The sequence below is a fragment of the Brienomyrus brachyistius genome, chromosome 7 (assembly GCF_023856365.1).
Source record: "Brienomyrus brachyistius isolate T26 chromosome 7, BBRACH_0.4, whole genome shotgun sequence".
NCBI classification, from domain to species: Eukaryota; Metazoa; Chordata; class Actinopteri; order Osteoglossiformes; family Mormyridae; genus Brienomyrus; species Brienomyrus brachyistius.
The window spans coordinates 31,687,977-31,700,588 of record NC_064539.1 but is presented as its reverse complement, the minus strand read 5'-3'; positions in this window follow the sequence as shown (position 1 = coordinate 31,700,588).

The window sequence follows — 12,612 nt, the reverse complement described above, 5'->3', positions numbered from 1 at the left end:
TCCCCCTGATTCAGTACGTGGGAGCCCCCCCCCCCCCAGAAGCCAAGGAGCACGAACCCCAGCCAAGGGAACTGGGTGTCTCTCCTGCAGATCAGCTAATGTCATGCCAGTGTAATGGCTGGAGAGCAGAGTGTGTGAGAAGCAGCCCAGTGGCTGATGAAGACAAATGAAAGTTAGACTCAGGCTTATGCATCATAACAAAATTCAGTTCTACGTTTTCTAAAATGTATATAAGCACATTTCCTGGAGACATGCTTACAAATGTGAACATCAAGAAGCGCAAGGTGTAAGTGTTTGTATGGCGTGTAGCTCAGTGGGTTGGCATGCTGTGTCTGCAGTTGGAAGGTTGTTGGCTCAAATCCCTGAGTTGGCAGAGTGATGTTACTGTTGGATGCCTAAGCAAGGCCTTTAACACCCACAGGGTGTAAAAATGTATGTCACTTTGGATAAAAACCTCTGCTAAATAAATGAAATGTAACTCTCTGTGATTAAAACCCCGAACGCCTGGGTGTGATGAAACAGACATGCTGGGGGTGTGTTGATTGTGCGTCTGAGAATGTCACCCCAGACTAGCTGTGGGGGGGCAGTAGTAAATTGTGTTGACTGGAGGGGGGATACCAGTGTATGATGTTTGTTTCCAGATCAGCCTGGGAGGCAGCACACAGTTTCAGGACCTCTGAGAAAGCTATAGCAGTAATATTAAATTATGGCATCCCCTGACCCTTGTCACTAGCCTAGAAGCAGGGCAGTCCACCAGGAATTGTCTTGAGTCTGCTCTTGTACTGACCAAATCATAATCATGGACCAATGGGGAGTAGGCGCCAGGCAAGGGGACCCGAGGATGCAAATGGAAGCCATCTCTTTCCTTTGCCACTTTCATGGGTCTCGGTGTTACCTTTTGAATGGCAAATGTACTGGTTAGATTGGGCTTTTGTCATTGTCTACACCATGATTCACTCTGTGCTAATTTCCGCTAGTACGTCTGAGAGAATCACCAAATTATGTAAACATCAAACTCTAGCGGAATTAGTATTAGCTTGTGTAAATTTGCATTACAAATCCATTCCATTCAGCCATTCTATACTGCTCTTTAAATAAATTATTCCGGAGTGGTTTGAGGAACATAAAGAGCTCAAGGTGTTGACTCGGCCTCAAAATTCCCCATATCTCAATCCAAATGAGCATCAGTGAGATGTACTGGAAAAACAAATGCAATCCATGGAGACCCCACCCGACAATTCTGAGGACTTAAAGGATCTGCTGCTAACTTCTTGGTGCCAGATACCACAGGACACCTTCAGAGCTCTTGTAGGGTCCATGCCTCAGCGGGTCAGAGCTGTTTTGGCGGCAGGAGGGAGACCTGCAGCTTTTTAGGCAGGTGGTTTAATGTTATAGCTGATCGACATAAATAGCAATACATTGTAAGTTGTACCCACTGATTAACTGTTATTCTGATAAATATAATTCAGAGCTACTTCCTGTCCACTGACACCACATTCTTCAAACCCCTTTCTTCTACAGTCTTTTCTTCTTCTTTACAGTTAATAGTGATGAAGGTAAAATTACAGCTGTTACGCAATAAGCAAAAAGGGGAAGTAGTGATGAAGGTAAAATTACAGTTGTTACGCAATAAGCAAAAAAGCGGAAGGTAAAGTCATACGTTTCTTTTTAGTAAAGTTAAAATTGTGACCTATGTCCATCCGTCTGCTTTCCACAAATTACTACCCAGCTTATACAGGGTATAAGTCACGAATGGGATGCAAGTCTGTCTCAGGACACACACACGATCATAATATGATATGATAAGTATAATAACACTGGTCCGCAGTAATAATGAACCAGCCCTTACTGGAGAAGGCCGCTCGGGTGTCATTGGTTAAGGGCTCATTGGGGTAAGTCCTGGATTAGTGGCCTGGGCTGAATCTCACTATTTGTTTCTGTGACTGTGTGAACAGCAAAGTCCTGGGAGGAACTGAGCCTAAAATCTTATCTACTGAGTGATTGTGATACAGGGACCTGTCTACAGGTGGGCTGGTGGGGCCATTGCCTTCCCAGGGAAATGATCTATCTATCCATTGAAAACATTTTTGTAATTGCTCACTCAAATAATCCAAATGTCTACCCAAAGATGACATCCTGTGCTGTGAAATAATTTCTGTAAGGACTCTGGAGCTGCAGTTGTAGTGGAAGCTCTTCATATTTTTCAACTCATGATTTTGAATTCAGCTGTGCATGAAACACCAAAGTGTTTTTATTACATTTAAGATGGATAAACACGATGTGGTAATATGTGGTAATTAATAAGCCATGACAGAAGAAAGGCAGGGTGTCGGTTTCCTTTCTAAAACCACTTCAGTGGTACTTCTGCAAACTGTGAGAAGACAGTAAGTGAGAAGGAGCTCAGAGCAGCGAGAGCAGTAGAGATGGGAGGTGGAGATCCCCTGAACTTCTGGGGACTGGTTCTGGTCGTCTTACCCGGTAAGAACATCAGTCATTCAGTATTTGGTAGCATTTTTGTTTGAAATCTATTGAGCTGCTAAACTTACCCTCAATATAATTACAACTTAATTCCAGTAGGGAGTTCCTGAGTCTTTTAATGGCTAGTTTGAGGGACTCCTATTTGAAGTGGGATCACACAGAGGGATAAAGATAGATGGTGCAAGTATGTTATATACTATCCAAAAAAGGAGACAGGTTACTGTCTATAGCTGAGGGCTATAGAGAGGTCCCTGGTTCAAAAATGCTGTACATAACCGGCAGATTGGCCCATTTCTCAACCTCTCTTCATGTTACTGTGTCAGTTAACATGGCGTGGGGTGTCAGTGTGTTAGATTTCTATATCAGTCACCATCGCGTGGGGTGTCAGTGTGTCAGGTTACTGTGTCAGTCTCCATGGCGTGGGGTGTCAGTGTGTTAGATTTCTGTATCAGTCACCATGGTGTCGGGTGTCAGTGTGTCAGGTTACTGTATCAGTCACCGTGGCGTGGGGTGTCAGTGTGTCAGGTTACTCTGTCAGTCACCATGGCGTGGGGTGTCAGTGTGTCAGGTTACTGTGTCAGTCACCGTGGCGTGGGGTGTCAGTGTGTCAGGTTTCTGTGTCAGTCACCGTGGCGTGGGGTGTCAGTGTGTCAGGTTTCTGTGTCAGTCACCGTGGCGTGGGGTGTCAGTGCGTCAGGTTACCGTGTCAGTCACCGTGGCGTGGGGTGTCAGTGTGTCAGGTTTCTGTGTCAGTCACCGTGGCGTGGGGTGTCAGTGCGTCAGGTTACTGTGTCAGTCACCGTGGTGTGGGGTGTCAGTGTGTCAGGTTTCTGTGTCAGTCACCGTGGCGTGGGGTGTCAGTGTGGTAAGTCTTTCTAAAAAGCTCTTCATCCATCCATCCCCCCAGCTACAAATCCTGAGCAGGGTTACGCAGGGAGAGAACATGCAAACCTTTAGTATTACTCTTTATGAATTAAAAACATTTTCCTTTTATGTCATGTTGATTATTATTGATGTTTCATCATAAAAAGCTCTCCATCCATCCATCCATCCATCCATCCATCCATCCCAGGAATAAAAAAGTGAAACATTTTAGGTCCTTTTATGTCATGTTGCCATTGATTATTATTGTTTTTCAGGAGTCCTGAGAGGTGACTGGAGTGTAAATTATCCAGTGAGTCCAATCTGTGCTGTGGGAGGATCTGCTTTGGTCATTCTCTGCACATATGATTATCCATCAGAATACAGCGTGGAGGATGTCATGTGGTGTCATAATTCTGAATGTCTTGGTCAGCCACCTTATGTATATCATACTGGTAAGACTGAAATAAAAGCTGAGTACAAAGACAGGGCAGAGTACCTGGGGAACAAAGAGAGAAACTGTACATTAAAGATAAAGACAATTACAGGCACTGATGCTGGAGTGTATAGATTCAGATTCACAACGGATATGCAAGCCGGAAGTTGGACTGGACAGCCTGGAGTGACTCTTCAAGTTGGTGGTAAGTCTTTGTAAGAAAGTTTTTGTCTATCCATCCATCCCTCCATCCATTGTCCTTGCATCCATCCATCCATGCATCCATCCATCCATCTATTCCCCTAGCCATTTATCTTGAGCAGGGTTATAGGGGAGAGAACATGCCAACCTCTATACAGAGAGGGATTGTAATAACTCCTGCTTTAAAGGTTTATTGGTCTACTGCAGTATTTCCCAACCCAGTCCTCAGGGACCCCCAGCTGTCCACATTTTTGCTCCCATCCAACTACCAGCCAATCAAGAATACCTGGTGCAGGTGTGCTGGGAGCCGGAAGAGAGCAAAAATATGGGCTTTCTGGGAGACCCCAAGGACTGGGTTGGGAAAAAGTAGTCTGTTGTAATAATTGGTTCTTCTATGTAGAAAGAATGTAATACAGTGGAATCTCGGAACACGAACACCTCTAAACTCGACAAACTCGCACATTGAACGGGTCTGTTGCATTTTTTTAACTTGCACCTCAACCTAAATCTTGGAATTCGACAGTTCCTGCTAAAACTTGAATAGGTCGAGACGCATTCAACTCTACCAATACGAACTTTGAAAAAAATCTACCCACAACTTAACCAAAAACACGGAACACGACAAACCAAGATCCACTAAAACGTGTACGGATCGATGCATCTCTGATGGGCTTACACAAGGGCGAATGGACCTGCTGAGGTGCTGATGCCTGTGAGTGGCTCTCAGTGTCGCGGTGCCTCTCGACCGAGTTCGACATGCGAAAGCTGTGTTCCTGTGTTCATTGTGGATTTTTTGTGCTTTATCTGCAATACATTTAGTGATACAGTAATCATGGCCCCTGTGCAAGTGAGACGTGAACGGTAGCAAACCAAAGAACTATTGAACTTGAAAAGGAAATTATAGGGAGACGTGAAGGTGGTGTGGGATTGTCATTTATTTCATGTTTGTTGCCTTTGTATGTGTGACTTTTCACGTGTGTATTTGTTTTATATTAATTGTCAATGCTTTTTATTATTAGGTAGGTAGACAGATAAGTTTAAATAGGTAATCATTTGGTGTCTGGAACGGATTAAATAAATTTACATTATTTCTTATGGGGAAATTCTACTTGGCCCTCAACCAAAATGCAACTTGACTAGCCTTCTGTAAATAAATTAAGTTCGTGTACCAAGATACCACTGTATTTACAAAATTAGATTATGGTAAAGACTGTGATTCCATGTGATTCCATAAAATGATACAAAAGAGTGATATGATTACGCATGACTTTGTTTAACTTTATATTTAAAGATGATTGTGACCTCATCTAGTAGAGAAAAAGTAGTCAGGGAGAGTCTGAGGCTCGAATGTGTGGCAAGACATTAAAAAAACCTTAAAATTGAAATACCTTGTAACTGCTGCAGAAATCTGAAATATATGCTGTAACTTTTAGAACTCAAGTTGGTGATGACATCATCTGGAGTAAATGGTACATTAAGAGAAGGAGACTCTGTGAATCTGACATGTGACACAGGGAAATGCTCTCACAGCCAATCAGAATTCACTTGGTTTAAGGACAAACAGCTGCTGTCAGAGACACAGTCCACACTTCAGTTTGATCCTGCCTCCTATCATCACTTTGGAAAATACTCCTGTGCTTTGAAAGGATACAGGGAGACAGAGTCTGATGTCATCCTACTGGGTGTTCACTGTGAGTATTTAGACTGATTTTGTGAGTATACAACAAGAGTACCAAACCTAGGTGGTTTCATTCTGACGTCACTGTTTTGTACTAACAGAGGAATGCGTAAAACTTATCCACTTATTCTTATACTCTTACTGTGTTGCTTCTAAGCTGTCTGTGTTAGTGCCTTTAATATTCAAATTATTTAGAAAATTACAACAATGCAACTTATCAGGTTTCATAACAGTGTACCTCTATAATCAGTAATTCCCCCCACATCCATCTGTTATCCAACAAACTGCAAAAAGAGTGACAGTCAGCCTTTCACAGAAAACACGTGCAACAGGACAGGAGACACCTTGGACTGGATGCCAGTCCATGTCGGGGCACAAACTGCTCCAACCATTACACTCTGTGGACGGTTCAGTTCATCCCAATTCACTTAGCTGTATGTTTTTTGGAGGAACAACCATTAAACATGCAAATTCTATACACATAGAGCAAAGGTCAGGATCATACTCACAACCCCGAATGTGTGAGGCCACTGGAATGTACAGTGAGTCACCAACTGCCAACTGCAGGCTTGGTTTGTATAAGAACAGAATATTATATTTTCTATTTGGATTAATAAACGATGGTAATTCAGTGCTGCATGCATTTCCCCTTTACTGCTGAGCAGGGGATACACACATTACCAAGCTGTTCATGCACTGACCGCAGATGAACCATTTCTCAGGCAGTTATTGGGCCTTCAGGCGGAGTCGCATTACTGCATAATTAAGAAAACAGACTAAACTCTTTTTTTTTTGCTGTTTCCCTCTTTTACAGCTAAATCAAATCCAATATTTATATACATTGTTGTTGGGATATCCATGGCAATTTCAGCTATTACTCTTGTAATTATCATCTGCATGATGAAGTGAGTGTTTTATATTTCATTCTATGTAAAGGTATTTATGATTTACAAATGCGAAGTTACATTTTACCTCTTTATATATTTATTAAGGCTGTGGAAATGAACACATTAATCGCTGTTATTAATAAAAAAAAAAACGCGTTTAAATAAATTAATGTGATTAACGATGTCATCGCGCAGCCTAGGGAGAAAGTTTTAAATCCTGATTAATCGCAATTAATTTATTGCGAAATGTGTGATTAGTTAGTTAAATTTTTTAACCGAGCGACAGCCCTAATATTTATATACGTATATAATATATATTTATTTTGACCCAGGTCATGTATTATGTAGATATAGGATACATTTTTATTTCTTTTAAAAATTATTTAACGAAAATCTACCAAAGTGTCACACATATCACACTGTTCCCGAGGACTAAGTCATATTATCTAATAGTTGAAAAGGCTGTTTTTTACCTCCTTGGATGCGGCACATATGTTCATCTAGTCAGTGTACTATAGTACTGCTCAAGGACTGACTAATATGTTTTAGGAGGAAGACTACCTTACAGAGCGTGGAAGATAACCAAGGGGGAAGAGCCAGGGTAATTTTATCTGCATTTTTAATAAATGAATGAACTTTCTTTCAATTTTGTTTCCTTTTTAGTTTAATTTCTGTTTAGTTTAATTACTTTTTTACCATTTTTATTTCGATTTGTTTTTTGTTTTTTTTTTTGTTTTTTTACTGAGCTTGCTAATTTAGTTGTAATTATATGTTTAGATTAGTTTTATAAGCCCTCAGTAGATTGTGCCAAGTGGGTGGGGTTAGGGAGGAAGCATTGGCGATTGATTGTGCAATTCGGCTTAAGGTGCAGTCACCCTGTTGCCAGAACAACATTAATTTTGTCGGTTTTTGTCTGAAGCATATAGTCAGTCTAACGCGAAACAATATCCACCTCTCATTTCGTTCCATTCTAGCCACTCTACGGGACAACCAGAAAATCAATTCTGGTTGTACAGCCCAGAAAAAAATGTTAACTTGTTTGACAGTTTTACTATGTAATTTCACAGTAAAAGTTTTTACGGCAAATGTGCACGCTTTTCATGGTTATCCTGCGAAATCTACAGAAAAGCACAAACTTCACTGTCAGAATTACTACACTCCACAAGAGATGACTATGAACTTCAAAATAAAACGAGTTCACGATTCAACTATGAAACATTCGTTGTCACGCTGTAAAGCTCATTGAAGGAATTTGAGTAACTGAATAACTGTAGACTGAATGGTTTTTACTATAATCGAGAGAGCCTATAACCTACATAGGCTGGGGTAGGTTGTTTATGACAGCTGTATGTGCCTGTATTTGATACAGAACTGTTAGCGTATGTTGGCGTTAAAATCTAGCCTAAAAAAGTTGTATCGTTCATATTATAATTATAGGTTTATATGTCGCTATGAAAAAATACTAACTAATTCCAGAAGATGGCGCTCTAATGCGTGCTCCGGTCAGCGAACTGAGATTCAATATGCTGTGTATGTCGGCAGTTCGTTTGTTCAGCGAACTAATTGATTCTATTGGTAAACTAGTTCAACGTACTGTACTGGCGTATCGTTCAGTGAAAGAGCCTGCAATGATACTTGTGGTGAAAAAACAGGCAAAGTAAACAGGCAGTATAGTTTTTTATTAGGTTATTGATGCATCGAATAAGCCGGGACTCCGTGCCCGCAAACAAGTGGCCGCAGTTATTTTCCTGCGCGGCGCCTTTATTCTTCTGCCTCGTGTCGATCACTCTATGCAATAAGAAAGAAGCTTCACAGTTACTGTCTCTGTGTGCGGCCAAACAGAACCAGTCAGAACCAACTCTGTACTTATCGGTAGATATTTAAGCACAGAATTTTCCACTACGTATAAATGCATAATTTCCAATGCAGTACTTCAGATCATTTGGGGCAAAATGCTTTGTTAAATCAGTTAGTGGACCAAGCTATTTCCCGAAGAGAGTGAATGAAGTGAAATTACGATCAGAGGTGCTGACCATCGCAAAATGTACCATGTGGAACACAGCGCACGTGTCAAAAGAGATTCATTCTTTAATGTCATCCTATCAGTACGTTCATTCAAAGACTAAAACAAGCACAAAGGAACTACTTTGTTCATTGCACATCACTAATCTCCATGACTTTAGCATCCCTAACATATACAAAATGACATGTCACTGGCCTACAGATAGATCAGTTAAATAAAAGGCCATAAACCTCACCTGGAGCGACATGTTGTGTAGTGTTTAAAGCTTGGATGTAGCTGCATAGTTTGTTCCCATCCTAGAACTGATCAGCAGAAACTGTTTCCTCTTTTATTTTCAATTCTGATTGGCCAGTTTGATTGTATAAACGGGAATGACTTCTTCATATTGATTTAAAAAAGGAATATAACATTGTATCCCCACAGAACTGTGCTACAGATTCTCACAGTGATAATTACGCAACGCTGGATGTACGAGACAAGTCACCCGACTACGATACTCTTACGGTGAGTCTGTTATAAGTATCTCCAGGACTCAGACATTTCATCATTCCATACTTCATGTGTTCATCATTTCTTCTGTTTTATCGTTCAGGTGGTGAAGTCTGCAGCCAATGAGAGAAACCATGTACATCAGAAACCAACTAATCATCAAATATATGAAAATATATAGTGTAGAAGAGTGCAAGTGCACAGCAGGGGAATCGATGGAATCCGGGATCAAACTGTAACTCTGTGGTCTGGAAATACCAGCAGAAGGAATTCATTCAGTGTTATGTGTATAACACTGTATACATGTATACAAAAGGGCGTAATGGTCCGCAACTTCGTCAGGTGTCATTCGGTTACATCCTTCTCAGTTTGGAATGTACAGTGATACCAACAAATAGATTTTTTGATATGGGTGAAACTTAAATTCACAAATAAATGTCCAACATGAAAAATGTTATGCTAATTGTGGCTTTGTGATGGTTACAGCTACTGCTGGTTACGGTCAATCACAATCTGTAGTTAGGGAAAATTTCGCTTTTCCAATAAATTACACCAGCAGAGAAAGTAGTTGATAAGATGACGGCTGTCTGTTCAGTCCGATATATCGAAGTCAGATTTGTTTCTGAAAACACATCCAATGTGCCAACTCATTTGGGACAACACCGTGCAGGTGTGTATTTGACCAGAACAATGCAGAAACAGCCCCTCCCCTGAGGTGCTTTTGCCAGGAAATTCAGATACAGATGTGCAACCGCACTCGGTAGTAGAGAACACGGGATTTAGATTACACATTGATTACACATTGATTGAGCGGTTATTCTATCTGTCAGATGTTTCTTGAGTGCTTTACTAGTCCAATGAGCAACCATGAGAGAATTTAAAGGCTTCTGAGATGCCTAAGATGAGATGCCTAAGATGAGATGCCCCAGATGAGAAGCCTAAGATGAGAAGCCTAAGATGAGATGCCTAAGATGAGAAGCCTAAGATGAGAAGCCTAAGATGAGAAGCCTAAGATGAGATGCTTGAGATGAGATGCTTGAGATGGGATGCCTGAGATGGGATGCCTAAGATGAGAAGCCTAAGATGAGATGCCTAAGATGAGATGCCTAAGATGAGAAGCCTAAGATGAGATGCCTAAGATGAGATGCCTAAGATGAGAAGCCTAAGATGAGATGCCTAAGATGAGATGCCTAAGATGAGAAGCCTAAGATGAGATGCCTAAGATGAGATGCCTAAGATGAGAACCCTAAGATGAGATGCCTAAGATGAGAAGCCTAAGATGAGATGCTTGAGATGAGATGCTTGACATGAGATGCCTGAGATGGGATGCCTAAGATGAGAAGCCTAAGATGAGATGCCTAAGATGAGATGCCTAAGATGAGAAGCCTAAGATGCCTTTTCACTTTTATGTCTCTATTTCCCTTTTATAACCGAAAGGCTCCTCTGTGATGATCTTTAACTGACACTGTTCTCCCTTTTTCCCAGCAATGTGTTACAGACACGTTTCTTAGCAGCTTGTATTCATAGTACTGTAAACCCTACTTCTGGATCTGTGGGGTTTATTCAACAAGAATGCAGAATTGCAGAATGCAGCCCAATAAAGGTAAACATATATAGCGGGATTTATCTAATTTCTTACCCTAGTGAAAAATATTTAGATTCAAGATTCAAGAGGGTTATTTGTCATGTACACACTTGTGTACATATAGCATGTAATGAAACGTAACCCTGGTCACTCCGAGCAGCTGTGCATGATAAGAGAATAGAAGGTAAAGGATGAGATAAGGGCACAGTCTGATCGGAGCCTTCCAGAAGGCGTCTCACCTTGGCCACGCCATCTTGAGCTAGGGGTATACTTTTATTGTTTATCTTCTGTTTGTCTCCATTTTCCAGAGGTGGGAACAAGTCATTGACTTTCAAGTAACAAGTGAATCTAATCTTTCTTGACTTAAGATTAGCCTTTTTTTGATTTGGGACTTGACTTCGGGGGGGAAATTGGGGTAAGACTTGAGATTTAACTTGTTACTTGAAAGTCAATGACTTGTTCCCACCTCTGTTATGAAATGAATTTAAGGAATCATAGAGGAAATAGTAAGGTCTGCCTTCGGGGTGGGGGGGTACAGAAAGCTAATAAGCTCCCCCCGCCCTCCTGCCCAACCAGGCAGAGAACACGCCAACATAAGGTGAAGATATGATATTATTGATGGATTGTGCAGAAAAACAAGCTTCACGGTGTTCATACACAGGGGGGGTTGCAGAAGCGGCCAGGCATGAAATATCCGTCAGGATAAGTAGGAAAGTGGGGGGGCTGAACGTGCCAGAATGGTACAGTGCCCCGCTAACCTCTTCTGAATCCAAACGGCAGACTACCAGAATTAAAAGGCTATGACAGACATCCCTTTGTCAATCACACCAACAAAGTGTGAAATCCGTGCTTAAGCGCACTATAGCTATCACCTAGAGCAAGGACTACGCTGTTTCTCAGAGCTGCTATATCACAGCAGTGGGGCACGTCCCACAGTGGCACTGACATTCAATAATCATGCCATGCAGATGGCGCAGGCGGGCATGCTGCGGAGAAGATAAATTCATAATATGATGAGGGCAGGTGGAAAAAGAACAAAGTGTATGATTTTATCAGATACGCTGCACCGGGATAGGCTGGATTAGGGAGATCTCAGATCCACCGCGCCGGGATAGGCTGGTTTAGGAAGATCTCAGATCCACCACGCCGGGATAGGCTGGTTTAGGGAGATCTCAGATCCACCGCACAGGAATAGGCTGGGTTAGGGAGATCTCAGATCCACCGCATAGGAATAAGCTGGGTTAGGGAGATCTCAGATCCACCGCACAGGAATAGGCTGGATTAGGGAGATCTCAGATCCACCGCACAGGAATAGGCTGGATTAGGGAGATCTCAGATCCACCGCACAGGAATAGGCTGGATTAGGGAGATCTCAGATCCACCGCACAGGAATAGGCTGGATTAGGGAGATCTCAGATCCACCGCACAGGAATAGGCTGGATTAGGGAGATCGATGATAAACCATCCTTGGCCGCAGTGGAGCCTCTGTAGGACACTGTTGTCAGAGATGATATTACTCCTGGTGACACATGGGACAGTGCGTACATACAGTTCTGCACTCAGGGGATTGCCTCACCTAGTGGGCCAGCAGGAAAATCCACAGGCACAGTTCACAGGGATATTCTTAGGGCTTCCATTTCCAGGGAGGGCGTCTTTCACTCCAGCTTCTATTTTGGTTCTCTCAAGATTCATTTTTGGCTTCTTCTTCTCTTTATTCTATTTTGGTCATCGTCACCATCAGGTCCCTCCTGGCTCCAAGTGCCGCTGATCTAATCTGGCTTTAAATCTACCTCCTAGTGCCCCAGTTTTATGCAGCCTCCATTTTGGCTCCCAGTGCACCAGTTTCATATAGCCTCTATTCTAGCTCATTGTACCTCATATTCATGCAGCTTCCATTCTGGCTTCATTCTGAATCTCAGTGCCTCGGTTTCATTCTGCCTCTATTCTGGCTCTCAGTGCTGCAGTTTCATTCTG